The sequence below is a fragment of the Ailuropoda melanoleuca genome, chromosome 1 (assembly GCF_002007445.2).
Source record: "Ailuropoda melanoleuca isolate Jingjing chromosome 1, ASM200744v2, whole genome shotgun sequence".
Taxonomy (NCBI): domain Eukaryota; kingdom Metazoa; phylum Chordata; class Mammalia; order Carnivora; family Ursidae; genus Ailuropoda; species Ailuropoda melanoleuca.
This window is the reverse complement of record NC_048218.1, coordinates 129,129,069-129,156,680: the sequence shown is the minus strand read 5'-3', so window position 1 is coordinate 129,156,680 and position 27,612 is coordinate 129,129,069. Positions and strand designations below refer to the sequence as shown.

At 38.3% G+C, this 27,612-nt stretch overlaps 1 long non-coding RNA gene across 1 annotated transcript in view; it reads left to right on the top strand.

Moving 5' to 3' along the window:
* Positions 1–26,149, top strand: part of LOC117803447 — a 39,931-nt gene extending 13,782 nt beyond the window's left edge. The window contains exons 2-3 of the long non-coding RNA XR_004627322.1: positions 7,783–7,871; positions 26,107–26,149. This is a non-coding gene — a long non-coding RNA (uncharacterized LOC117803447). The remainder of the gene's footprint in view (positions 1–7,782; positions 7,872–26,106) is intronic.
* The last annotated feature ends 1,463 nt before the right edge of the window (positions 26,150–27,612 follow it).

The window sequence follows — 27,612 nt, the reverse complement described above, 5'->3', positions numbered from 1 at the left end:
ACAAGATATTTTTTGCATGGTTTTAGTGTATACTTGCTTTCCAGAAATGCAGCTATCATGTAAATTGAGGGAAGATGATACTCCATTCAGAATTTTACCAGAGGTTTGCCATTTTGGAAAATCATGTCAGAGACTGCGTCAGCATCACCATTTGTGGCGTTTGAGTTTCCAAGAATACACTCCTCTGTCAGTCTGTACTTGTAGCTGTCACATTTTTACGATTCTACATAAAGTTGACATATTTCATTATGTCGTTTATAGTGTTCGTGTCTGAACATTTACATTTTGAAATATATATTATTTTATTATAAATTACTTTTGTTTATTTCTCATTTATATTGTACGTTCTTTCCTTTATTTCTCATTTATATTGGTTCTTTAGAAGTTTGGTGTATAGGTAGGTTGTATTATCTGTGAGGTCAATTTCAGGATAGTGAAGAAAGAATACAACATATTTGTTCTAGAAAGTGAGCATCAGTGCCTGTCAGATTAGAGAAGCACTGCCCTGTGTATTCTGGTCCTGCCCCTTCCCTCCCTAGATTACCTCTGATTCAATCTTCACTGTTCTCTGTGCTCCCTTGCTGTAGCCACACTGGCCATTGGCTTCCCTGCTGTTTCATGAAAGCTCCAGGCATATAACCACCTCTGGACATCTGTCTGCATTTGCCGCTTATTTCCTTTGCTGGAAGGCTCTTCTACAGCTATCCATATGACTCATTCCCTCCCTTACCTTTAGCTCTTTGCTTAAATGCCACCTCTTCAGTAAGGCTTTCCCTGACCATTCTATTTAAATTGTACCTCTACGCTCCAGCACTCCTCATGTTTTTTCCCTGCCTTATTTCTCTTGTAGAACTTATTAGTCTCTAGGCAGACATTATATTTTACTTATTTACTTGTTTATTTTTTTGTCTGCCTCCCTTACCACCACACTAAAATGTAAACTTCATTAGGACAGCTGCAAAATGTGGGTTGGTGCCAGTGGGAAAAAAATTACTCAGTTCCCCAGCAAAGTGGCATTTGTTTTGATATATTACATAGTCATCCCTAGGCTCCCGTCTTATCTTGCAGCCTGGTATATTGTACTGGCTTCCCCCATCCCTTAGTCCTATTTTATAAAGGCAGCAGTATTCCTGGAGTTTAGAATGGTACCCAGCACATACTAGGTACTCAATAAATTTTTCCTGAATGAATGTCTTTAGAACTCCAAGAGAAGTGTTTTTGTGTGATTTTACCTGAAAGTTTGAAGATTTAAATATTTTTACTTTTATATTAATATGCTTTTCTAGAGAGAAATACAAAGTGTATTACTTAGAGGAATGCCATTTACACTCCCTTACACTGTAAAAGGTGGTTGATGCATAATTGGTTCTTTAAAGGTCCTATTGTATTCTCTTCCTCATTAAGAGGATTGACAGCTATAGCCTAGTGTTATTTACAAGCTATACCCATAGGCACATTGAAGTGTGTCCTACATATGGTATAATTAACCTGAATCATAAATTGCTTATCAATCATTTGCCCCTAGGTATCAGAGGCAATATATGCTGTCTTAAGAATAAAACCGGGGAAACATTGTTAATACAAATATACCGCATTGATTTGAGCCCCTACTGTTTCAGAAATTGAGTTAATTTGCTTGAACTGAGCTAAAATTTTTAACCCTTGCATAACTCGTGAACAAAAGCAATCAGTGGTGTAAAGAGGATTGTAGGAAAATGATCAACCTATTTAAGAGAACAGCCTACTTGTAAGTAATCATTTGAAGTAATCATTCGTTTATTCATTCAGCCAGTATTTATTAAGCAGCTACACATTACGATTACTGCACCAAGCATGAGTCTGGAAATACAAAGACCAATTAGGTAGAGTCCCAGCCTTTAAGGAACTTACATTATAATAGATGGGAATACAAGTAAGTAAACAAAGAGGCACAATAAATGTCATGATTGCCAAGATAGCAGTCTTCCGGAGGACAGAAAGCAGTAGAGGTGGGAGTGTAATGGTCACATCTAACTGCAGGACTGGGGATGAGGCAGAAAAGTCTTCAGAAAGAAAACAACACTTGAACTGACTGTATGGAGTTAAGAACGTGGTTGTGTGGGCTGAGTGGATGAGACGAAGATATTCTAGGTACAAAGAGCATCATGATCTAGGGGTTTGCAACAGTCTACCTGGTTAGCAGAATTGTTTGGCAGATTTAGAGCATATGCTACTGCTACTGATTGAGTAACGTGAGATCAGACTGGAGTGGTGGGTGGGGGTCAGAGCATGGATGGTCTGGTACCATGGACGAAAGGAATTTGAACTTTTATCTTGTAGGCAGTGGAGAGCCAGTAAAGTCCCTTTGGGCAGGATAATAACATCAGCTTACTTCACTGATGGGTCCGTAATGGGTTAGACAGGTGGAACTAGAGGAGGTTAAACTGTTAACGACAGTCCAGATGAGCAATGATTGAGATCCTGAAGTAGGAATGTAGCAATCAAGATAAAGGGGAGGGAGACAGATTGGAGAAATGCTGGAATCTATAGGACTTGCTGATTGATTGTGGTGGAGGTATGGCGAGAGGAAAGATTTAGGACAAGAGTTACAACCTCAGATGCCTGGAAAGCCAGACAGATGACACAGATGAATAAAAGGAGCCTCAGCATCCACTGTGGCCATTACAATTACTGCATGACCTAAGAGCTTATCTGAGTCTAAATGGGGCATCTGTTACTCGGCTGTAGCTGATTGTTCCACGCAGCTAGGACCCGATGTTGCCTCATCTTCTGATTTTTGAAGAGAAGCTAAATCTACGTTTCTATGGGAAATGTCCCAAATCTTAAATGTTGGCACAAAGTTTTCTAAAGTTCTGTTTGAACCAGATAAAAACAACTTCAACAAATAAGCAGAGAGGTTGCAGCCTTCTAGGATGACTCCTGTTTTCTAGTTTGAATGAGTAGAAAAGCATGGCACCATTCAATAAGATAGGACAGGGAGGAGGAGAAGCAGGCTGGGAGGTGATGTGGGGAAGGCCAATGATTACATTTTTAGCATGTTGAGTTTGAGATGCCTCAATTGACTGCAGGTCTGAAACACAAAGGAAAGCCTGAACTGGAAAATAAAGACCTGGGAGTTGTCAGTAAATAGATGGTAGGTGAAACCACTGAAGTAAATGGTTCTGCTTATGGGAAACAATGTATAAATGAGATGAAAAGAGCAGAGAACAGAATCTCAGAGAACACTATCATTTAAGAGGCAGGCAGAGAAAGAGCAACCAGCAAAGGACAAGAGGAAATTGTCAGAAAAGTAGGAGAACTAGAGAGATCAGTTATGTCCTTCAAGTCCAGAAAGATGAATATATTTTAAAAGTGTCGTATTTCTTGGAGAAGTCAAGTAAGATAGAAAAGAAGAGAAAGCGTGGAGGGGTCTGTGTGTGTGTGTGAGAGAGAGAGAGACAGAGATTATAGTTGATGGGTGAGGCTTCAGTTTTGACCACTTGCTAGGATGATAGGCCTAACAGGCAGAGCTGCATTGACTGTTTTTGAGAATCCAGTGCCAACTGAGATTCCATTGGTCCTATTTTTTTTTAAGGTTTTATTTATTTATTTGACAGAGAGAGAGAGACAGCCAGTGAGAGAGGGAACACAAGCAGGGTGAGTGGGAGAGAAAGAAGCGGGCTTCCCACTGAGCAAGGAGCCCACCGCGGAGCTTGATCCCAGGACCCTGGGATCACGCCCTGAGCCGAAGGCAGACGCTTAACGACTGAGCCACTCATGCGCCCCCCTATTTTGTTTTTAGTAAACTTTAGCCTTTGCTCTTTCTCCAGTAGAATCCTGAGAAGTTATTCTGGTGTTTCTGAAGAAAACTGTCATAGGCAGTTAGCAGGAAGAATTAGCCAGCTTCCTGTAAGGTGAACTCCTGATAGAATCATAGATGTCTGAAATAACATTAAGGCCTGGGATTTGCAGAAGTCATTGAGTCTCAACCCTAGTTACCTATTAAAATCATCTGAGGGGCTTTTAAAACCACTGTTCCCCCAGTTCTGCTCCAGATCAATTAAATCAGTAGCTCTATGGGTGGGTATTTTCTTAAAACTTTCCAGTTGAGGGGCACCTGATGGCTCAGTTGGTTAAGCATCTGACTTGGGCTCAGGTCATGATCCTGGGGTCCTGGGGTCTAGCCCCTCGTCAGTTCTGCACTCAGTGGGGAGTCTGCTTGTCCCTCTCCCCCTGCTCCCCCCACCACTCATGCTCTCTGTCTCTCTCTCTCTCAAATAAATAAATAAAATCTTTAAAAAAAAATCCTAGTTGATTCTACAGTTGATTTGCAAGTTGCGAATTAGTGACCTTGTGGAACTGGAATCTCCTTGAACTGCTTGGGAAAAATGGTACAAAACTAGAGTTATTCCCATATGTACAATAATAATGACAGTTGCTGTTATTATTCATAAGCTGTAAGAAAAATACATTTCTTTACATTCTGTAATAGTTTAAATTCTGTTTTGTGCCTCAAATGCCACCAGGTTGATGGAAACTTAAGAGCCATCCTTTATGCCTCTCCTCCTCCCCCAATTATGCTAGGTTCTGGTATCTTCCACATTGCCAAGTTGTCAGGTATTAGCACCTTGTCGAGGTGATCAGGCAAAGCAGCTTGCTGGTGAAACAGTTACCACCCCAGTTGTCCGTGTGGTAGCCAGCTTCCAATGATTCTTATCTCCTGACTTCCACCCCCTTGTGTGACGAATAGAATTCAAGGGAAGTAATAGCCGGTGACTTCGGAGATTTGGTCAAAAAAGAGACATCGCCACCTCTGACTTGCTCTCTTGCATGTTTCATTCTGGGTGAAGCTAGCCACATGCCCCAAGGTTACTCAAGCAGCCCTGCGAGAGGCGCACATGGTGAGGAACAGGCCGCCTACCAATAACCAGCACCAACTTGCCAGCCATGTAATGGAGCCAATTTAGAAGTGGATTCTCTAGCCCTAGTCAAGCCTTTAGAGGACTGCAAGCCTTTAGAGAGACCCCGAGCCAGAAGCACCCAGCTAAGCCACTGTTATGTGAGATAAATGTTTGTTGTTATTTTAGCGCACTAAATTTTGGAGAGGTGATTTGTTGAACAGTAATACATACCTAATGCATTATGGCTCATTCAGATAGAAACATTGTCTTTTGCTTACATGGCCCCCCAGGAGCACAGGGAATTCTGCTGTTTCATGAGGCACTTGGAGTATGGAAATTATGGTGGTGGGCGGGGGGGGGGGGGGGGGGGGGGGGGTTGTCTATGTCCCTAGGGACTCCAACACACCATGTAATTATTCTTTCACTGGGATTGTACCTTCCACTTTCTGTGCTCCAGAAGCAAGGCCTAAGTTCCCCTTTTTCCCAAAAACAGACCTATTTGCAGAACCCCATCCTTCACTCACAGCCTGGGGTATTTTGTTTCTGTCCTGGAGAAATCCTTATCCACCTTTATGGCTAACATAATATTTTATTCTTCAATCTTCTCATCATTTCCAGGACTCCTAGAAATAAAAGTCAAAAAACTTGCTGGCTTATCTGTTTTCAACCATGTTCTGATCCTTTCCCTGAGAGAGTGAACACATAGCTATCTCTTTGAATTTTGAGCGGTAGAGAAAGGAAAAAGAAAATGGAGGGAAGAAAAAATCATGGGTAAATATCTCAAAATATATACTATTACAGTTATCAATATGCATTGAGTGCTTATAAGCACCAGACACTGTACTGAATGCTTTTAGATAATTTATCTCACTGAAACTTTACAGTAAACTGTAAAGTAAATACTATTAATCATGCTCATTTTATAAACAGGAGTTTCGGGTTTAGAGTTCAGACTTTTGATCATTACCGTGTAGTTTTCTAATGAGCGTGAGAGAGGGTGGATCTAAGGATGCTCACCTTCAGCTTCATTTGTTCACATAAATGTATGTATGGCAATCGTAACTAACATTTATCTGTTCATTAAAACATTTCTGACAGTTCGGACAGGCAGCTCTACTCTGTGCACTTGAAAATTTTAAAACTGCAGCTCTAAAATACTAGCTCAGATAATTTCGTTTAGTTAACCAGCCACATGGTTAGAATAATTTAAAAGCAGGGTGGATGACTGTAGACAAGATAACAAAGAGGTTTGTTGGGGCACCTGGGTGGCTTAGTCGGTTAAACGTCTGCCTTTGGCTTCATGATCTCAGGGTCCTGGGATCGAGCCCCACATCAGTCTCTCTGCTCAGCGGGGAGCCTGCTTCTCCCTCTGCCTGCCGCTCCCCCTGCTTATGCTCTCTCTGTCAAGTAAATAAATAATATCTGTAAAAACAAAGCAAAACAAAAATAAACATGTTTGTTATACCACACTAAACAAGGTAAAAGGATTAAAACAGTCTCCTCACAATTGGAATCTTGTCCACAGATATGCTTTGTTTGGTGTAGGGTTTTTTGTGGGTTTTTTGTTTGTTTGTTTTATGTTTTTAATTTGAATACCTTTAAGCAGACAAACATCCTCCAGTTTCCTGTCTCCTCAGGGCCACCTCTTCATACTATATTTGACCCAACTAATCACGTAGTTAGGTTTCCTAACATTTGAATTTATTTCTTTTGCTACAACAACGGGGAGTTACTGGATAATATTTTACAGCAGAGATAACATGAATGCATTTGCTCTTTTAGAGAAGACCATTTTGGCTTACTATGGAGGATGAATGGTGAGGCCACATGGAAAGAGGGGACATGCAGTACAAGATTAAGAGACTTATTCAAGGAGCCAGGGCAGAGAGAAGAGTCGTGATTCCCACGTTCCCACCGGGTGAAGCATGGTGCCATTTACCCAAAATGGAGAAATCGGGTTTTACTCTGTACATTATATAAAGTCGTAAGACTTAGGAAGTATTCCGGAACATTTGCAAAGAGTCCACAAAAAGGATATCAGGGATACCTGGGTGAAATTTACCAGGCGACTTTTTAGAAGTATCTCAAATATACCTATAAATAGGGTGACATATTTATGTCACAAATCAGGGTACAGGTCGGACATGTTGGAATGTACCAATGGTAACAATGAGATGCAATGTCTAAATTGGAAACCATTTTGAAAAACCCGGTCACTGAATATAAGAATTACTTCATTGTCTCATTTGGGCTTCCTCCAACAAAGTTCTTTCTGAATGAAAATATCGACAACCATTAGAATGTACATGGTTAAACGATCGTGTCTCAGGTACAGCTAGTCAGTCTGCAGCTACAGTTGTGCCCCTCCCCCCCATTTGTGGCTTCAGTTACCCACAGTAAACTACAGCCCAGAAACAGATGATCCTATTGTCAGAAGGTCAGTAGCAACCTAACACCACTTCACAATGCCTGCATCATTCACCTCACTTCATCTCATCGTGGAGATATTTTATCATCTCATCATCATGAGGAAAAGGGCCAATACAGCACAAGAAAATATTTTGAGAGAGTAATAAATAGCTTTTATTACAGTATATGGTTATAATTGTTCTATCTTGTTGTTGCCAATCTCTTTCTGTGTCTAATTTACAGATTAAACTTTATCATAGGTATGTATATATAGGAAAAACAGTATGTATGGGCTTCAGTACTAACCAGAGTTTCAGGCATTCATTAGGGGTCTTAGGCCCTGCGGATAAGGAAGGGCTGTATTTCCTTATTCTCATCTTAAATAATAATTTAAATAATAATGTAAAAATCCTTTCTACCATACTTTTCCCCAGAGCTATAAGTGGGTAGCCCCATCAGCTGACTTGACTTTCTTTTCTCTCTTTTTCTCTAGCTCACATTCACTGGAGACATTAATGAGAAATATGTCTAAAAGACAGGAAGCAGGAGAGACCTGGGTAAATCTTCAACCTGGATACTCAGGTACTAAGTAATCTTAAATCCACAGAAATCTCTTCTGTAATCTATAAAGTATCTAGCACTCAAAATACAAGGTAGATATAAGAAGGAAAACTACTTTGTACCAATGTCTCCCTGTTACTCTGTACATATTAGTATAATTTTATAACTACTGTTAAACCTTATTTTACATTAGAAATAATTATGTTACAAACTTTCTCAAAACTTTAGAAATGCAATTAACCTACCAAAAATATTGAGTGAGATACTGTACAGAATGTAAGGATGTGTAAGACATGATTTCTTCTAGGAGTTTAATAGTTAATAGAGGAAATAAGACACATTTATGAAAAAATAATAACATAAACTACTATATGGTGTCAAACAGTTCTAATGATAAGCACACACTTTACAAATAGCATGACAAATAGTACAAATGATAAGGGAATAATATATTTTTTAATCAAAGGGGCCCAAGCGGTATTTGTCAATAACATGAACTTAGGCTTTGTACCCTGAATACATGCTAATACTCAGGAATGCTTTACTAGTCAGTATAATAATGTGTTTGTGATATTCAAGTAAAGACAATGTAAGGTAGTCTCATTTTTTTAAATAAATCAAATACTGTATTACCAAATTCTGGATCAAAAAGTAATAATTTCGTAAGAGAGTCTAATACTGCTCCATTAAAGTCTTTTCTAAATTATGGATGATAGATTTTAAATATATCAAACACATTGTTTTTAGCATTACAGCTTTTATAATAACTTGTATTTTTTTCTTATTTCAAAAGTAATACATGTTCAAGCAGAAAATTTATGTAAAAATAAGCATAAAACAGTAATGTTTTAACATTATACATATTTTGACTGCTAATGGTAGATTAGGTTATTTGAACTAATCGTCCTTATAAAAATCACTAAAAATGCTAGAAAAATATAAAGAAATAGTTTAAAAGCATTGAAGATCTGGGAAAACTGAAACTCAGGTTTAGTGAGCACAGGTTTAGTGAGCCAACTTTCACTTTAATAGCCTATGGGGCCAAGGGCACAGAAATCAAAATGCTTGGCCCACACATCAGAGTCAGTAGGCAATATGGACTCACACAGTTAGTTAAAACTCAGAAAGAATACACCTTTGTGGGAAAGGTAAACTGGAGATAAACCAGTGCTCAGTACACCAGCTTGGGAGACTTCTGTCCTAGTATTTCAACTTACAACAGTTCAACAGTACCTTCTGTTTGTACAAAGGCAATTAGTTCTGGCACTTAAATCAACCTGTCAACACTTAAATCTGACATGTCAATTTATATAATTTAAGGAAATGAAAACAACCTTAAACACTGAGAAGAGAACTGATAATTAGACCCCTGTATCTGTTAGGAACAACTTCAGCTGTGAGTGAAAGACCCCAGTGACAGTAGCTTAAACAATATAGTCTTTTGCTTCTTTCTCCCATAAAAGTCTGGAGGTAAGGTGGTCCAGGGCTGTTGTAGCTCCAGTCCCAAGATCACTTCATGTTCCACCTGGACTATGGTAGCCATCACAACCACATTCTAGTCTGTCTGGAGAAGGAAAAGAAGAATCAAGGGCAAAGGATACATGCCAGCTATCTTTTAAAGAAGGTTTCAGTGCCATACTTTGCTTACCTAGAAGAAAGAGAAAAGTAGCCCCCGACATCCAGGAGCTGCTCTGGTGCTCATAGCTAGGCCTTCGTATTCTGTTAAGCACATGCAATTTCAAAGAGCACCAACATCAGACAAGGCCATAAAAACAAGACTACTCCATAACTATGCCTGAACACAGACAAAAATAATGAACATCGTCCAAACCGCAAAGTGACCAGTTATCTCCCTATTCTGCCTAATATGAACGACTGCTGCTTTGTTACCAATTACAGCTTTGGTTGTGTTTCTTTCCTCCTGATAATATTTTAAGATACCTAATTATAGAATTGCCCCCTGCTTCCGGACAGCATGCAATGCAGAGTAAAGCCCTGCTTCTTCAACCCGTCCTAAAATGGCCTAATAAAAGCCAAATTCTATACTAAAGTCTTCCTAACACCCTCTTGCTGAGATACCTATGGTTCCTTATGGTGTGCATTCTCCCTCCTTGCAATGAGCAATAAACCCAAGTTGTTCAACTACTGGCTTATTCCTATGGTCTTTGAATGAAGGTCATGGACACCAGTTATTGGCAATAAATTAGTTGTAGGACAACATTCATTTGTGGGGTTGCTGAGAAGTGTAGTCTTTTCTTTGGGCCACGATGTGCTCAGTGAAAATTGGGGTCTCTGTTGCCATAGGAAAGAGAGAGAATAGATACAGGGACTAACAAACTGTCTTTTCCATGGTCTCTAAACTTAAAAAGCCTAAAGGCTTCTCTAATGTCACTGTCCAAAATAAATGTGTGCTAAGAAGCCAGAAAATGCCTTCAGAAAACAGGCCATGTAATTGGCATGAGATGAAGAAGCCAAGTTGTAGACTCAGTCTCTCAAAAAAGGGAAAGATGTCTCAGGTGAGAAAAGCAGACTTCACGAAGGAGGGCAGTCCAGGTACAAAATAGAAATCAGTTGGACCAGCACCAAATTCAAAGAGTACACTGCAGAATAAGACATCCTCTGTAAGCTCCATTCTAACAGGAGAAAAACAAAGTAATAAAAAATTACGATTGTTGATGATAAACGTTGACTACTGCTAACTCCAGGGTACTACGTAAGCAAAAACAGAAAGGGGTTGGTTCTGTCTGGGAAACAGGAGAAATCTCAGTGCTAGCCTCACAGAGAAGGTAATATTTTAGCTGCATTTTGAAGAGCGGGGAGGAATCTGGTAACAATACAAGTTTTAGGGAAACAATGATAAATGAATGGATTTTTCTGCATTGGGTATAATATGGTTCATCATTTATCAGGGAAAAAATATGCTGCCAATGTGATGAGGTTTTAAAATTAGAGTTAGGAAGATAGTTGGCATTAGTGTTGTCTGGATTTTCCTGTTGAGGGGGCGCCTCGCTGGTTCAGGGAGTAGAGCATGTGACTCTTGATCTCGGGATCATGAGTTCAAGCCCCACGTTGAGCATTGAGCCTACTTCTAAAAAAAAATTAAAAATAAATAAAATAAAATAAAAACGAGCAGCTTAAAAAAAGAAAATGATTTTCCTTTTGAGAAGTTTCTTATGATGTCCTTTGGCCAGCTCTTTGTGTTTCTGTTTGCTAAAGCTTAGTGTTCTCGATTTTTTTTTTCAAAGCAGCAAAACAAATATTCCTGGGTTCATTGCTTAAACAAACAAAAAATCATTGTAGTAAAGTTGGCTTCATAGCTGTTTCTTCAAAGATGCTTGTTAAAGTCCCTTCAAAGAAAGGATCCTGGGGCACCTCAGTGTCTCAGTTGGTTAAACATCCAACTCTTGTTTTTGGCTTAGGTCATGGTCTCAGGGTCCTGGGATCCAGCCCCACATAGAGCTCCCCACTCAGCAGGGAAACTGCTTCCCCTCTCTCTCGCTCCCTGTGCTGCTCATATACTCTCTATCTCTGTCTTTCTCTCTTAAGTCTCTCTAAAATAAATAAATTTTTAGGTTTTTTTTTTTAAGATTTTATTTATTTATTTGACAGACAGCACAAGCATGGGGAGTGGCAGAGGGAGAGGGAGAAGCAGGCTCCCCACTGGGCAGGGAGCCCAAAGTGGGGCTCCATCCCAGGATCCTGGGATCATGATCTGACCCCAAGGCAGACACTTAACCAACTGAGCCACCCAGGCACCCCTAAATAAATAAATTTAAGAAGGAAAGAAAGAAAGAAAGAAGAAAGAAAGAAAGAAAGAAAGAAAGAAAGAAAGAAAAAGAAAAAAGAAAGAAAGAAAAAAGAAAGAAAGAAAGAAAGAAAAGAAAGAAAGGATCCCATGGTCTAATGAAGGTATTCCTCACCTTCTGATTTCTTGCAGACCAAAATAAGGCAGGGGCAATGACGAAGTAGGAAAGAGAACATGGCCTCTTTCACAGTGTAGGTCTACCACTAAGTACAATGGTAGCTGAGTAATTTCGGTAGCTTTTTGAATAATAATAGTAGCTGACATTTTTCGATCTTCCATAGACTGTTGCATCTAGGCCTCCAAACAACTCTATGAGTTAGTTATCTTTTATTTTAATTTTACAAATGCTCAAAGTTATACAGCATGTAATTGGCAGAGTTGATACTTGAGCACAGACATTTAAATTTTAGAATCTGAACTCTTAACCACAAGGCCACGATGCCTCCAATTATAGCATATAATAAATAATACACTGGCATATTATTTGAAAGTAAGCAAAAGATTGAGTATTTGAGTATGGTATTTGAGGACAATAAAAAGAAAGAAATCAACTATTTAGAGCAACTACGATATGCCAGGCCCTATACTGGGTGCTTTACTTTTTTTATCTCATTTAATCCTCACACACCTACTATGAAGTACATAATATTTTTTTATTTTCCATTTTATAGATCAGGAAACTGAGGTTCAAAGAGCTTAGGTAACTTATACAAAGTAACTTTAGGTCTATTTGAAAGTAAAGTTCACGCTCTTAATTACCTGAAAATGTTGGCTATATAATCATGGTTATGTTAAAACACTTTCGAAGATGTATGCTACTTTTGGTAAGAATGTTCTAAGTTGAGTCACTTCTAGTTTTCTGCATTTTTTATTTTATTCGAAATATATTTTCAGTTGCTGATCAGGTTCATTATATTGCCCAAGCATGTCATTTAGAGAATAGGAAAAGAATTTTAGTATTGGAATAAAATGTAATAAAAACAATTACCATATTTGCTTTAAAATTATCACATACTGTAAGATATTATCCAGCTAAATATAAATGATTTTTAATTAAATGCTTTTTTGTATGATTAACTATATTGTTTCAGTTAATGAGGTTGTAGAATTCATAGAATTTTAAAAATTCAGAATTTATTATCTGAAATTGTATTCAAAAGTCAGTTGATAACCATGACCCAGTAATTAGTGTTTTCTCATCTGAGTTTTGAATGTCACAAAATATTAGGGGTGCCTGGATGGCTGTCGGTTGAGCATATGACTCTTGATTTTCACTCAGGTCATGATCTCAGAGTCGTGAGATCAAGCCCCAAGTTGGGCTCTACACTGGGCATGGACCCTGCTTAAGATTCTCTCTCTCCCTCTTCCTCAGCCCCTCCCCCCCAAAAAGGAATATCACAAAAGAATCTAAAAGTTGGACCAGACTTTTTAAACTACATAGTCCAACCTTCTCGTTTTCCAGATGAGGACACTAGGGTGTCAAGAGGTTAAAATGATTTGCCCAATGTGACAAAACAAGTTACGCCGAGGAGTGGCTGGAGGCCTTGCTACCTGCCCTTACTGCCAGCCACCTTAAATGAACTATCTAAATAGAAATGTGTTTGCTACATTACAGAATTTGAAGACCCTGAAATCTATCAGAATTCCCCCAAATCACCTTGAATTTACTTAAAAACTGTGTTTGCTGTACACTCATGAATCAAACTGCTGCCCTTGTACCTCTATTTTCTGTATCAATTCTGGAGTTGTCACTGTGTTAAAGGCACAGTTTCTCTGACTTTAAGTCCAGTTCCTTTCCCAGTGGTGTTATTACTGCATCCACTCACAACATACTTACAGTAATACTTATGTCGTGCTTACTCTGGCCAAGGCCTCTGTTAAGTGCTTTATGTATATTGACTTATTTCTTCTTTCCACGGACCCCACGATATCCCCATTTTGTAGATGACAGAACAGGCAGAGAGAAATGGAGAATCCTGTAAGTTGTTTTTTTTTTTTTTTAAAGATTTTATTTATTTATTTGACGAGAGAGACAGCCAGCAAGAGAGGGAACACAAGCAGGGGGAGTGGGAGAGGAAGAAGCAGGCTCATAGCGGAAGAGCCTGATGTGGGGCTCGATCCCATAACGCCGGGATCACGCCCTGAGCCGAAGGCAGACGCTTAACCACTGTGCCACCCAGGCGCCCCAGAATCCTGTAAGTTTTAAGTGAGAAAGCTAGCGATTAAAACGCAGGCAGTCTGCATCCATGCACTGTGCTCCTAACCACTATACAAATACATTTTACAACATAACATTCACATGTCTCTCCAGAAAATTTTTAAATATCTATCCTCAGAATTTTTTGCATACATATATTCCTTTGATCCATAGTTTGTTTTAGGCAAAAGAGTTCTTTATTAGTGTTTTAATCCCCTTGGATTATGCCAGTGGTTATACACTGTCTAGATAAATTTTCAATTAACAAAATAGCTAAAGTAAAATATACTCACTTTAAAATAACTACATAAAGAGTGAAAATCTCCCTAAGCCGCCCATCCAGTTCTGTTCTAATTTGATTTTTCCAGATACTTTTCAATCTATTTCAAAGATACATTCATAAGTGTTATACATATATGTATATATCTATATGTGTACATATGTGTATACTTATATATGCACACATGTGTGTGTATAAATATATGAAACTCCTACATTTTTCAACATATGTAAATCTACATCTTTTAAAAAGAATTTTAAATTTAATCAGTGAATACCTGCATGCCATTTGAAATCAAACAGTGGGGAGTTTTAAATAGTTATCTCTAAAATCACTCAACATGCTTACAATGCTATTTCTTTTTTTTTTTAATAATAATTTTTATTTTGTTATGTTAGTCACCATACAGTATATCCTTAGTTTTCGATGTAATGTTCCATGATTCATTATTTGCGTGTAACACCCAGGGCACCATGCAATATGTGCCCTCCTTAATACCCATCACCGGCCTATCCCATTCCCCCACCCCCCTCCCCTCTGAAACCCTCAGTTTGTTTCCCAGAGTCCACAGTCTCTCACCGTTCATTCCCCCTTCTGTTTACCCCTCCTCATTCTTCCCTTCCTTCTCCTACCGATCTTCCTATTTCTTATGTTCCATCAATGAGTGAAACCATATGATAGTTATCTTTCTCTGCTTGTCTTAATCTCCTCCAGTCCCATCCATGTTGCTGTAAATGTTGGGTAATCATTCTTTCTGATGGCTGAGTAATATTCTGTTGTATATATGGACCATGTCTTCTTAATCCAGTCATCTGTTGAAGGGCATCTCTGCTCCTTCCACAATTTAGCTATTGTGGACAATGCTGCTATGAACATTGGGGTGCATATGGCCCTTCTCCTCACTATGTCTGTATCTTTGGGGTAAATACCCAGTAGTGCAATTGCTGGATCATAGGGTAGCTCAATTTTTAACTTTTTAAGGGACCTCCACACTGTTTTCCAAAGTGGCTGTACCAACTTGCATTCCCACCAACAGTGTAAGAGGGATCCCCTTTCTCCACATCCTCTCCAACATTTGTTGTTTCCTGCCTTGTCAATTTTTGCCTTTCTAACTGGCGTAAGGTGGTATCTCAATGTGGTTTTGATTTGAATGTCCCTGATGGCTAATGATTTTGAACAGTTCTTAATTTATCAATTTAAGGGTTTGTATTGGTTATCTATTGCTGTGTGACAAATGACCCAAAACTTAATGACTTAAGACAACACACCTTTATTATCTCACAGTTTCTGGGTTAGTAATTCGAACATGGCATGAATAGGTGATTCTGGCTCAAGGTCTCTTGAGATTGCAGATTAGCTCTCAGCCTGGTCTGCAGGCTTGACGAGGGGTGAGGCCTCAAGATGGTTCATGGACTGAGACACTGGTTCCCTCTCCTCCATCTTCTTTAGAAATTTGTTAAAATGTCTTGCTGCTGCTTCTGATTTTCTATTGTCTTTGTCACGATGGGTTTATATGCTGTTTTATTCCTTTGCTATCATTTATTTTTTTTTAAGATTTTATTTATTTGAGAGAGTGAGCATGCACACGATTGGGGGGAGGGGCAGAGAGAGAAGCAGACTCCCCGCTGAGCAGGGAGCCAGGTGCAGAGCTCGATGGTAGGACCCTGAGATCAAGACCTGAGCTGAAGGCAGATGTTTAACTGACTGAGCCACCCAGGTCCCCCCTTTGCTATCATTAAAATGAGGTTTAGTGTAATCAATGCATCATCTTTTTTTTTTTTTAAGATTTTATTTATTTGTGAGAGAGAGAGAGAAAGAGCACAAGCCTGGTGAGCTGCAGGCAGAGGGAGAAGCAGGCTCCCTGCTCAGCAAGGAGCCCATTGCCGGATTCAGTCCCAGGACCCTGGGATCATGACCTGAGCTGAAGGCAGATGCTTAACCAACTGAGCCACCCAGGTGTCCCTCAATGCATCATCTTTAACTGGAAGACCTCCTCATACCATTTAAAGGCTGCACAGTATTTCATAATATGGATGTACCATAACATGTTTAGTCATACTCTTATGGAAAGATGTTTGGATCTTTCCTTTTTCATTTAGATCATCCTTGCTTTGAATATATGTAAAAGTGTTTCTGTAGGATAAATTTCTATAATTTATTATCTTAAAGGATATTTGAATTTTTTTTTAAAGGTACCACTAAGGGGTGTCTGGCTGACTCCGTCGGTAGAGCATGCAATTCTTGATCTCAGGGTCGTGAGTTTGAGCCCTGTATTGGATACGGAGCCTACTTCGGGGGGCAGGGCACCTGGGTGACTCAGTCAGTTAAGTGTCTTCCTTTGGTTCAGGTCACGATCCTGGAGTCCTAGGATCTAGCCCCGCACTGGGCTCCCTGCTCAGCAGGGAGTCTGCTTCTCCCTTTGCCCCTACCCCTGCTCATGCTCTCTCTCTCTTTCACTCTTTCTCAAATAAATAAATAAAATCTTAAAAAAAAATTTTTTTTTTAAATTAAAGGTACCACTAAATTGCCTTTCACAAAGCTATGCCAATTTATCCTGAAATTTAATTTTGGTCATAGTTCATACATAAACATTCATATATCCCAGGACTAAGCAAGAATTCCTCCGTGTTATATCCTGTTCATGAAAGAGTGGGAGGAAAAGAATATATAAGGTGTTTCCACAGCATAATGACAATTCCATCTTTAGCCTATAAACAGGAAGTAAAACCAGGATAAAAACATGACTTCCTCCATTTTCAATGAGAAAAGCATAACAAACACCCTCTGCCCTCAGCATCCCCCCCCAACAAAGAATCAAGCAGCTAAATAAACAGGCTGCCACCTATAGATAGCCACATTCACAAGTAAAATTAAGGTTGACATTTTAACCAGATGAAAGCCAGCCCCAAACGAAAATGGAATCTCTGTATATACAGACCTATGCCACCGAGGCCACCTCAATTTATATGATAACTGCCTGAGTATCTGTGTTAAAATGAGTTTTTTAAGTGGAACAATACATTACATTTACAAAGAGAGTTCAATTTTTAAATGATCTTTATGACAAATCGATCTTAATGTACTTTTTCATTCCGTAAACATGTTTTCTCATATGAATTCTGAATATGATCGCTTAATTAGAGTAATTGAGGCCTTTATTTTAAAATTAGCTAATTTGATTTAAACAACATTTTGAGAAACTACTGTTTTTCTGTTCTTGCTCACTGACAACAGTTGTTAGAGATACCTTTCCTCGCCCATTTAGGAACCCTTTATAGTACCTGGCACAGTCAAGAGCTTCAGAAAAATTTTTCTCTTAGTTTCTGAAGCACTGTCCTTATCTCCATGTCTGTTAGCTTTGTGTGCTTCTGAATAGGCATTTTTCTTTCTTTCTTTTTTAAAAATGTTTTTAAATTAAAATTCAATTTAATTAACATATAGTGTATTATTAGTTTCAGAAGTAGAATTTAGTGATTCATCAGTTGCATATAATACCCAGTGCTCATTCCATCAAGTGCCCTCCTTAATGCCCATCACCTAGTTACCTTATCCCCCCACCCCCACCCCTCCAGCAACCCTCAGTTTGTTTGCTAGAGTTCAGCATCACTTATGGCTTGCCACCCTCTCAGTTTTCATCTTATTTTATTTTTCCTTCCCTTCCCCTATGTTCATCTGTTTTGTTTCTTAAATGCCACATATGAGTGAAATCATATGATATTTGTCTTTCTCCTATTTCACTTAGCATAATACCCTCTGGTTCCATCCATGTTGTTGCAAATGGCAAGATTTCACTCTTTTTGATGGCTGAGTTATAGTCCATATTTACTACACATATCTAAAAGTAAGGACTCCACCATTTAAACATAATCACAAAATTATTATTACAGATCCAAAAACAACACACACACACACACACACCCCACATCTTTATCCATTCATCTGTCGATGGACATCTGGGCTCCTTCCATAGTTTGGCTATTGTGGACATTGCTGAGCAGGAGTTTTTCTGTCTCTGATGGCACCAGAACTGAGTTGGGTGGGCTTTCTGAAGAAAGGTAAAAGCCAAAATGTCTCCAAAGACCACTGTTCTTATAATATTATAAGACTGTAAATTCTTGGGAGGTAGGGAATCTTCTGCCTTATTCCACGATTCTTCATTGGCGGCTTATTTTCTCTGCACATACTCAGAAATATAAATTGAGTAAAACAAAACTGGTATTTATTCTGAGTTTTTATGCCACATGAAGGTAAATTAGTTTCACAAGGTTATCTCAGTAGCTTGCTCATATCACATGTAGCTTGTGGGTCACTTGCAGCTCTAGTAGCCTTCAGGTAGGCTTCCCATGACTCCTCATTTTAGGACCTTCAGTGAAGAAGCATTCCCTTTGTGAGACATTCCCTTCTTATGGCAGAAAAAAAGGCGGCTGGTGGGAACACAGTGTCTTTTAAAACTTCTGCTCAGACATTATGTATGTCATATCTGCTCACGTACCATTGGCCAGACCCCTCATCTGTGAGTGGAGATACATAATCCACTTTCAGAAAGCCTGTGCTTGCAGTCTCCTGTAGAAGGTGGCTGTATTTTATATGATGTGGGTGTGATGAGGAGATGAGAAGAAAGTGGTACAACTGAGATCTTATTCTTGTGATAGCAAAGGAAAAGTGCTTAGAAATAATTGGATCTCTGTGCAGAAGAGTGGAGGCTTTCCTTGTATTGACATCTTGAAAGAAAGAGCCAGATTACAGTGGAGTGACTCTGCCATCAGGTCTCATGCTGGATTGCTACAGGCATGGATTTCTGTTTGGGATGATAAAAATGTTCTAAAATTAGTGATAATACTTGGACAAATTTGTGAAAATATGAAAAGCCACTGAAGAGTATACTTTTGGGTACATTTTATGGTATGTGAATTATATTTTAATAAAACTGTGATAAACAACACTTGCATGCTGGAACTGTAAAAATAATGCCTTCAATAATCTAAGGAACTTTATATTTTCTTGGGTAATGTTAAAAAAACATATTCAAAGAGGGGTGCCTGGGCGACACAGTCAGTTAAGTGTCCGACTCTTGGCTTCAACTCAGGTCGTGATCTCAGGCTTGTGAGATGGAGCCCTACATCGGGCTCTGGCTCAGAGGGGAGTCTGCTTGTGTTTCTCTCTCCCTCTTCCTCTGCCCCTCCTTCCCACTCTCTCTCTCTCTCAAATAAATCTTTAAAAAATATATATTCAAAGAAGTATTAGATGATATTTTTAAAACTCTGATGATATTTTTAAAACTGTTTTACCACATTTTAAATAAATCAATAGTACCTATGAAGTCTTTAAACTTTTTGTAATGGAAAGTTTTAAACATATAATAATATCACAGTATTTAAAAGTCCATATGCCCATCACTCAGTTTTAACAATTATCAATTCACCAATTTTGTTTTCTACTCTACCTCAAATTACTTGAAGTCCTAAGTATCATATTTTATAAATATTTGTAAATATTTACTACACATATCTAAAAGTAAGGACTCACCATTTAAACATAATCACAAAATTATTATAACAGATCCAAAAACAATGGCAACTTTTTAGTATCATCAATTATCCAGTTAGTATTATTTTCCTAATTGTCCTATAAATGATATTTTTGTGAAGACTCTTTTTTTACTTGAAAGAAAACCTAGTACTATAAATTATTATAAAAGAATTACAGTATTAGGAGCAAGATAGTAAAATTCTTTAAAAAATACATCTAAACTATTTCCCAGAAAATTCTAAGTATCTGTAAGGGAACTTCTTTCTTCAGCCTTGATGACATATATTTACCCTGATATTAAAAAATATGTGTGCGTCTGCAGGTAGTTACCTTTGAGGAAAGGAAGTGGAGATGAGGAGGGAGATTTTTCTTTTCTTTTTTTTTAAGTAAGCTCCACACCCAATGTGGGGCTTGAACTCACAACCCAGGAGTCACATGCTCTACCAACTGAGTCAGCCAGGCACCCCAGGACATTTTTAACTTATTCTCTATACTATTTGAATTTTCTAATTTTGGTTATGTATTTTCTTTAAAAATTTATATCAAGAGGAGTTCTCTAGGTATTCCATTTTTGCTATCTCCTTTTTATTTTCCTCTGTTAATGTATAATATGTGTTACTTTTTATGTAAAGTGAGAATGAAGGCTGAGGCAAAAGACAAGATAACTGTCAGATGCAGGCAAGGGTGCACATATACCATTGAGCCCTATATAGTTGCTAAGAATGGGCTGCAGATTTGTCTTTAGACTTTATAGTGACCAATAAGAGAGTAAGCTCATGAGATACACAAGATAGCATATGAGAAGAAAGTGAACCAACTGCTTAGGACAAGCATGTACAGACCTCTTAATAGAGGCAAAAGAAAATCTCTCCTACTAGTCCTCACGGAAGATTCCGCTTTGTAAAGAACATGCAATCCACACTCTTAACTCTAGCCGAATACAGAGTTTCTAAGGCTGTTTTATAGCATCCCTAAATGTAGGCTGATGACAGCCACCAATATTAAAATCAGTAAAAGCAATACTGCCACTAAAATGGCAGTACATGATACAATCCTAGCTTTCCTTTCTCTGCTGGTTCTCATTGATTGTAGAATATTTGTAGGCAGTGCAAAGGCAGACATGTGTGGACTGTGGTCACCTGGAGAGCCCCTGCCCTAATTAAAAGAAACAGCTGCCCTGTCTCAGCTCCAGCAGATGTTGCCATGTGGGGACACCCGTACAGTGTTGTCAGTCCTTCTATATTTGAAATCTCATAATTTTTCAATGTCAGCTCAAATTTTTAAAGATACTGTGTGGGCCAAATAAAGTATTTCTGTGGGCTAAATTGACCTCATTTTGTGACTGATTATCTAGAGGAATGAATTGATTTCATATCCTTCAGATAATCTCCGTGATCGTGCTTCTTTCAGCATATAGACTTGTTCTGGTTTTTTTCTGGGTTGGAGTAACGATCAACTTCCTCTTGCAAGAGTAAGAGTTGCTTAATGGCATGTGTTCCTGAATAGAAGGCCAAAAAGGAAGAGAAAGTAATACATTTCTTCTCGGTTTTCGTGAAAAGATCAAATGATTGGCAGAATATTCACTTTAGAGCTAGCCTTCTTCCATACTACATCGGAACTAACCCAGAAGAGGCATAGCTTGCTATCCAGGGACCAAAAATAACCTGGGGGCAGCGCCCAGGAGGCCCTTCCTCTCATTTTTGTTCTTCTGTTTGTACTTCCCACCAATGATATTAGGGCTTGATGTTCTCTTACTTGTAGGTAGCCAATTCAGAGTTTACAGATAATGGTGACTGGAGGAAGGTTTGACCCGTAATGTTATTAGAACCACTGAGTACTACTGAAATGTCAGCATGATTCGTGGGTGTCCCAGTTCTCACGTAGTTTCTTTCACAGTTCAGCCCTTCTGATGCATGCATACCACTAAGGTTAAGTCAAGGAGAATGCTCTAATACAGTGATCTCCATTAGCCTCTCCTCTAGGACAAGTATGAAATGTGCAAAACTCCTGGACTGGCAAAGTTCACAGTTCAGGATTACCTCAAATACTCAGCTAATCAAAGTCAAAGGGAATAAAAACTTTAGATACCACATCTGGAAATATGTCAGACTTGTTTCTTTTTGGACTAGAAATCCAGGGAATGATTGAGATTTTTTAAACGAATATGTAGAGCCATATGATTTATACTATTAATTAAAGGAAGTTTTTAAAGTATTTGGAGTACATCGTATTACATTAATAATGTTATATATCTATTTGGAGCTGTTTGACGTGTTTGGAGGTAACCATATCTACTGCTGCTACAGGGTGTCAGTAGATTACATCTAAATAAACACACAACCCTAGTATTTGGCTCTTGTGGTAGATATTATTTGTCAAGAGTCAGATTTAGGCTTTAACATTATGTACCCAGACATAATCTTAGCTTTAATCAAAATAATTGCTAAATTAAGAAAAAAATCATATTTAGTTTGACAGTGTAAAATTATTTATCTATTTTTTCTAAAAAGATTTGAAGTAGCTTATAATGAAGTACAGAGACATTTAAGAAAACAGGAGAAAAAAACAAGTCAATTTTCAAATAGGCTGTTGGGAGTGGAGAGTGTAGGATGGTGAATCATTAATCTGAAAAGAATGAGTAGATGTTAAAATTGAGTAGAAAACTTAACCCTGGACTTCTTGGTAAAAAGGGAAATAGAAGGCATGCCTGCCTGGCTCAGGTCATGATCCCTGGGATCGAGCCTGTTTCAAGCCCCTGAGCTCTCTGCTCAGCTGGGAGTCTGCTTATCCTTCTGCCTCTACCCTTCCCCCACACTCGTGCCCTCTCTCTCTCACACACACTCTGTCTCTCCCAAATAAATAAATAAAATCTTAAAAAAAAAAAAGGAGGAAATACAAGTTGCATAGTTCTTACTAACAACTAAATGAAACATACTAGTTGGTGAAAAGAAACAAATAGTGCCAAGCATTAAATTCAAAGACAGATTTACCACACATATCTTATTATGGAGGATAAACAAAAGTGGCATCAAATTACAATTTTCTGAAAGATGCCAAAATAGTCCTTAGGTGGTTGTTTCAGCATAGGCTTTTGGCAAAAGTCCAAGAACATAATGTTAAATAAATTGATATATGAAAGCTGAAGAAATACAGATTAATTTTGTAATTTTGGGGGTGACTCAATAACTGCTATACTTCTTAGAATGTCCACTTAGTATACAATGAAAGAAATATTGAAGACAACATGTTTCAAGACTCAAAATCCTGAGATCTTTAACTCAACAGTTATTTATTGATGTCACTACATATATGCTTATTCTGTATGTGTCCTAGAATGTTCATGAGTATCTCATCCTTAGGTAGTCCCTAAGTATTTATAAATGATGTGTATATCCACTTGGTTCTAAGGAAAAATTGTACTTACTGTCAGCTCACTCTCTGAGATATATACATATTAAATTCTATATTCAACTACTGTTTTCATGAAGTCTATAGATAGTTAATTTTCATCTACAGTAAAGTGATGGTATGCGCTTAAATGGAAAAAAAAATTTAAAACATTTCATGGGTCTAGTTTGGACAGAACATTTAAAATAATTAATGCAAATAATTAAAATAATAAAAGGCAAGGGATTAAAAAATAACCAGAAAAAGTTCCAGACGTTCAAACTTTTATCTGTCTATTTGATCCAGCCATTTGTATTTCTGATGAAAATCTAGTGTTTCTGGTCAAGTTCTCATATATGCGTTTGTTTTGAGCCTTGGCTTTGGGAACGCAGACAGCTAATATACATGCCAGATGATTTTGATCATAATGGGTGACAAAGGAGGAAAGATAAAATATTGTAATGTGAAGCCTGTGTCAAATTCCAAAGTATAAACCTAACAATTTTCTCTACTCTGTCCTTTGTTTTCATGGGAAATTATGTGTGACATTAGTTCAAAATGGCTGAGGAGCCTCTCTAAAGATAGCAGAAGGGGTGGGATTTAACCTCATTTAGGCTCTCACAGGAGAGACAGTGTAAGGCATTATACTAGGCATTTTTTATAGTATTATATGTTCTCGGATCCTGTCCATGGCATCTCATACATGAGGGAACACACTTGGGTTAAGTAACTTGACCAACAGAGTGCACCAAGTGAGGATTGTAATGCTGGCAATAATGTGAGGAGGCTTATTCCAAAGGGGGTTAGGTAACCTGCCCAAAGTCCCATGCTACGTGTTGGACCAGTTTAATTCTTTGCCTAATACATCATAGGCACATTTTTTTTTTAAGATTTATTTGAAAAAGAGAGAGAGCACGCATGCCACGCGGGCGGGCAGGAGGAGGGGCCGAGGGAGAGAATCTCAAGCAGACTCCCCCTGAGCACAGAGGCCAACTCAGGGCTGAATCTCAGGATCCTGAGATCATGACCTGAGCCGAAATCAAGAGTCAGGCACTCACCACCTGAGCCACCCAGGTGCCCTGGCACTCACATTTTAATAAGTAAACAAGAGGACACTGTGATAATTGTTAACTTTTTGTAGGGAGAAGGATGTTGTTGGCAGTGGAACAAACATCAGTGAACTAAGTGAACAAAATCCAGTGCTTGAACTTTTTGTGCTCCCCAACCAAACCTCCACTTGCTCACCCCATTTTCCTGTCATGTGTTTATAAATTTGGGGGAATGTGGGAGTTTAGAGAAATCATAAGAGCATATTTTAGGTGTATGAAGTTCCCCCAGTTGGCTTACCCTTTACCATTTTCTAATTGGAAGTACTTCTGTTACCTAAAAAAATTAGGAGGGGTGGTTTATTTAAAAAAAAAAAAATCAGTTCTGAAAACCTGAACTCTAAATTTCTCCAGATGGTCCATTTACTAGATTTCTTGCAGAATAAGAAAAATTTTGTAATGTGATAAGTATCTATTTTTGCTTTGGACAGAAATGAATATTCATGGCATTTAATTTGTAAAAACACAACAACTCCTGTGCCTCTTATTTATAGCAAAGCTCTGTCCTCCCTCAGTATCCCCAGTCATGTCCAGTCAGGTGTCTGTGGTCCAGAGAGCGTCTTTCTATTAGTGAACTTTTTCCCGTGATATATCTACTTCGTTTGGCTTGGGGATTCCACAGACTCTCTGTAGCTGGTTCCAGGGCTTACTCATCCTTGTATCAGGAAGCTCACCTTTGCATCTACCATATATGATCCCTACTGCATTTTGTCTGGCTCTGCCTGGTGTGACGATGGGAACAAGCTGGACAGAAATTTACTCACCAGGGAGCCTTCCCAAACTCTTAAGCAGAGAATGCCTCAGGGAGTGGTTGTTGGCTGGTGAGGTGTGGAACAAATTACCGTGTGCCCACCGTGCCCCATGAGAGCCAGTAACCCTACTCTGATGCTCAGCTCAAACTGGCTGCCCCAGTAAATCTCAGTCCCCCCAATTTATTCTATCCTTCTCTCTTCCCCCTTCAAAACAGCTACTTATTAGGTATTGAGTGGAGAACAATGATTACCCGATGAAATTGTTTTTCATTTAGATATGAATGATTGAAAGGCTTTTTTCTCCAGCAGGTATTTATTTTTTTAAAGCAAGCACCTACTGACTAAGAAATAAAATGCTTACCAGTGAAAGATGTTAGAAGTTGGAGCTAATATAACTTCCTTTCAGGACTGGGGAAAGTTTAGAAATAATAATAATAAAGTGCTTAGCTGATTATACCCATTCAACAAATAGTATCTACTGTTAAACCTATAGTCCAAATAGTCTTTGAGCCTATAAATAATATTTCTATGGCCTTATCTGAAGAGTTTGATGCTTTAGTAAAGTCCATATTAATAGTTTTGAAATACAGAGTCAACTAATAAGCTCGTTTTCTTAAATTTGTCCTTACTGGCCTGATTGTATATCTTTTAAAGCTTTTGGCTATTTTTCCATGGAACCTTTAATTAATTTGTATCCATAACATTTGTTTTTCCAGTATCTCTACAAGATGCATACATTTTAAAACGTGAACAGCCAAGGGGCACCTGGGTGGCACAGTTGGTTAAGCATCTGACTGGTTATTTTGGCTCAGGTCATGATCTCATGGGTTGTGAGATCAAGCCCCATGTCAGGCTCTATGCTCAGCAGGGAGTCTGCCTGAGATTCTCTCCCTCTGACCCTCCCCCATGCTCTTTCTCTAAAATAAATAAATCTTTTTTTTTTTTAAAAAAAAGATTTTATTTTTAAGTAATTTCTACAAACCAACATGGGGCTCAAACTTACAACCCCAAGATCAGGAGTGACTGAGCCAGCCAGGCACCCGTATTTTTCTTTCCTAAAGTAATTGTGCTACTGGTATCCTACAAAGCATTTTCTGGTCTTATCCATCTGTTTTCCTGTCTTGTTAGAAATTTTAGTTTTAATGCAGTTTTTCTTTTTCTTTTTTTTTTTTTTAAAGATTTTATTCATTTATTCGACAGAGATAGAGACAGCCAGTGAGAGAGGGAACACAATCAGGGGGAGTGGGAGAGGAAGAAGCAGGCTCATAGTGGAGGAGCCTGATGTGGGGCTCGATCCCACAACGCCAGGATCACGCCCTGAGCCAAAGGCAGACGTTCAACCACTGTGCCACCCAGGCGCCCCTTAATGCAGTTTTTCTAGGTTGTAGCAACTCCAGCTACTTTGGAATTACTCTTAATTATTGTCATTTAAATTATTAATGGAAATGCAAAATGGCATAAAGGTCAGGACTGATCCCTTAAAACAGTCTTCAGTGCCCAAGTTCTTATTAGCTGTGGTATATTGGAAACAAGGAAACATTGAAAAGGCGGAGAAATATTTGGAAAGGAAAGAGGCCGGAATGAGGGAGAAAGAGATCTAGAGATCCAAATAGTTAGAAAAAAAGATACAGATGAGTAATAAGGCTAACTGGGAGAACATGAAAAAGGAAAAGAGTCTGCAATAGAGAGACATATGATAAAGTTCAATAAGTGAGTAAGCAAAAGTTTAATATATACACCAAGTCTTACTTAAAAGCCGGCACACCAGCTGTCCATTATTTCCAGTGCCTATTTTAAAATATGCTCTTAAGATAATTTTTTAAATTTACCATTACCATTTTTAAAAATTCTCTTCAAAAGATAATCTTTTTATATGGAGAAAAATTAATAATACTTATATTTGGTTTGGGCTGACACATAGAAACAGATTTTTTCATTTAAAAGAATTGCAGTGTGATATCCTGGAACAAGCAGGGGTTTGAAATCCAGGTAGGTTTGAATTCAAATATTGTCTTTTCTTCTTACTACTTGTTAACCCCAAAAGAATCACTAAATTCTCTGGCCTCAGTTTCCTCCTTTGCAAAATGGTGCTGGAATTAAAGACTTTCAGGACTGTCATAAAGCTTAGAAATCATCTACATAAAATGTTTTGCAGGGAGTATGCATAAAATAAGTCAAAGCTATTTTTATCAGATCATGCAGTCCAATTAATCATTGATATAAGTAATATTTCTTGCCTTGATCCCTGGCATTTCATTTAATAGCAGAGCCTGTATCTTTTCTTATTTTGTGTGGTTGGTATTTTGTCATTAAATAGGAAATTTTAATATTCAGAAAATAACCCACACGAAATAACTCTAAAATGTCATCTAATGATTTCTTTATTGCAACCAGTAATTTATCTTATTTTGCTAATGGGCACTACCTTAACCAAGTGCGCAAGTTACATTACTAATGAGAAAAACCCTATGTGCCCCCTGCAGTGATGCACTGAAGAAGACACAACATCACTCATTAAGCATTCTTGGCAGAAATACGTATTCTGATCTACTATTGAGGAAATCTTAAGGAAATCCCAATTGGAGGATATTCTTTAAAAGCAAATGGATTGTATTCTTTAAAAAAAAAAAAAGTGTCAGCACTCCTGGGTGGCTCAGTCGTTAAGCATCTACCTTCAGGTCAGGTCATGATCTCAGGGTCCTGGGA